We start from the raw sequence: 2,792 nt of genomic DNA, 5'->3' as shown, positions 1-2,792 counted from the left end.
AATTGGAAGTTGCTGATGCCTCTGCACTGACCCTTGCCACACCCCATTCGTCTGCCAATTAATGCCCCTTTATCCATACTCTCTGCTTTCAATGTTAACCAATTCTCTATCCATGCTAATATACTATCACTAATCCCATGAGCCCTTATCTTTTGACACCTTGTCAAATGTCTTTTGGAAATTCAAATTTACCACATCCACTGGCTCCCCTTTATCTACCCTTATTTACATCTTAATAAACGTCCATAATCACGGCAATTAAGACAAAGTAAATAAAATGATTTCCTTAAACAGACTTGCTTTGAAAACAGGCACATGGGTTTAGTCTGATGTAAAGTCTAACCACTGTCTTACATTTGTATCACATTATATTTTGAGCCTTAACTTACTGTATTTTCTTTGAAATAAGACCATTTATAAATGATACCTCTCTTAAACATATCTTTTGTAAGCAAATGGATCACCATGCAGCAAGTAATACAGCATTTTCAATTTATTTGTGCTGCAGAAAATCGTGCTTAAAATGTCAAACCCTCAGATTCATAATTTGCTGTAGACTGTCATTTTATGTGTTTTCAAGATTTTCACAAATCTGCTGAGGTCAGACGTAGTTTGGAGTGCCATCTTGTGGTGATTTTCTCCTTTGGAAATAGGAATAAGGGTTGCATTGAAAACGATGCATATTTTCACATCTGAAAGTAACAGTATAGCTTTTATATTAGTCCCATTGTCCAGTAAAATTAGTAAATATAAATGGTTTCAATACATCTACACTGAGTACTGTAAGATTTCTGGAGTTATTTATAGTCCAAAGAACTTTGAACCTACTACACTTGTGTTTAGGAAGCAGTTACTGTGTTGTCTTAACTGAGTTACTCTCTATTACTGTTCAGATCTGAGTGTCCCTGAGTGTCATACTGTCGAAACTGCTCCAAACTACATTTAAACAATGAACTTTCCTACTAGTTTTGGTTATAAAAATAAGTTATAATGAACCATCTATATCATTCATTCAACAAAGAAATAAAAGTATGTGTGCTGGGAAGATCGTAAATGGAGTTGCTTTGCAACAGTGGAATTGGATTAACAGAGCATCACAAACCTAGGGCTCTTAAGCAATCATATTTTTACATTGGTATGTTAAATTCCTCTAGGTTCCTTTTTATGATCAGCGCACAGTATTTTGAAGTCTGCCTTACTATTGTAATGCATAGGAATGTAGGAGTCAATTTGCACCAAATCCACAAACGACGAGATAAAAAAAGAATATTTTAATGATCTTGGTTTAGGGAATGATATTGACTAGAATACTGGGAGAATTCTCCTGCACTTCAAATAGTATCATGGGATCTTTTACATCCACCTATGAGGTTTATAGATCTTGATTTAACATCTCATCTGAAATTGCATTCAGAGGAATGTTAGCCTAGATTATGCACTCAATGATCTGGAGAGGGGCTTCAACCCTCGAACACTGACTTAACGTGCATTAAAGAAACATAAATGCTACTTATTGTTGGGTCTCCCTGCCATTAGGCCATTCTCACTAGTGCTGGATCAAAATCCTGGAACACACAAATGGATTCATCATTGACTAACCTAAGCATTGGTAAACCTAACAAAATAAAATTCTACATCAAAATTTGTAGTTAAATGAAATGTTTCTGCATCCTGAGAGAAAATAAGGGAAATTGAACAGCAGAGTTCTGATAAATTACCAGACCAAACCATAGTATTATAAACATTTACAAAAAAGATGCCACTACCTTAGAACTCTAGAATGCATTAATTAGTCTTTACAATGCAGAAATACAGCACTTTCGTACCTGTATCAAAAATGGTTTTGGTGTTGGCAATCATCACTGCACAGCAGTAAATTTGTGGCAGGCTTCATTTACCATATTGTTAACATATTGGGATTCATTTCATTTGCTGATACCAATAAATAGCATTACAGTTTGCAGAGTAAGTTTGCCTATGCACTATTAGATTTTGATGGAAATGTGAGGGTGTATAATTGCCAACACTCATGCCCTTGTCCTGGTTCGTAATAGGTGACAAAAAAGCTGTCATTTATTATTCACAAATCAGTTCTTTAAACAAGTGCAGATCTACAATCTTGGTGTATGCTGATTGTTTATAGCAGAATTTGCTTTTTTCTTTGCTTTACCAAGGTAACTGCACTTGCATAGCCCTGAGGTGCTTCAAGCCAATTCATTCTTTTGACATATGGCCAGTTACATTCATAACAATACTGAATGTTGCAGTGTAATTTTGTGGACTTAGTACAATTAGAATACCAAACATCCAATGCAGTGTGAACTAAGTTGACATCTTTAGAATTATAGAATTTGGAATTTTAAATTATTTTGTTACGTACTAGCCGTTGCTTTGTTACCTGAGCTGTTTGTTCCAAAGTGAATGAAAACATTAAACTGACACAAAAATATCTCGCTGCATTCAATTAAACAATGGGAGTTATGCCAACAAATTAAGGAGAGTCGTGATACAGGATGGGTTAAAAGCACCAGCATTTTGCATGAGCTCAAGTTCTGAAATGGTGAAGAATGGGAGGCTAGCCAGGAAAGCATTCGAGTAATTAACACAGGAGATGATAAAGGTATATAAAGGTTTCAACAGCAGATGAGTACAAGGGCAGAGGCAGGCATTGTTACAAAACGTAGAAACAGGATAGTTTTTTGGCAGACAGGATATGAATTAGAAACTCAGCTCATGGTTGAAAAGGACATCAAGTTTCTTCGAATCAGAAGAGAACCCAATCAACAGACTCA

Source organism: Cetorhinus maximus, chromosome 11, assembly GCF_964194155.1.
Source record: "Cetorhinus maximus chromosome 11, sCetMax3.hap1.1, whole genome shotgun sequence".
Taxonomy (NCBI): domain Eukaryota; kingdom Metazoa; phylum Chordata; class Chondrichthyes; order Lamniformes; family Cetorhinidae; genus Cetorhinus; species Cetorhinus maximus.
Note: the sequence above shows the minus strand (reverse complement) of the source record.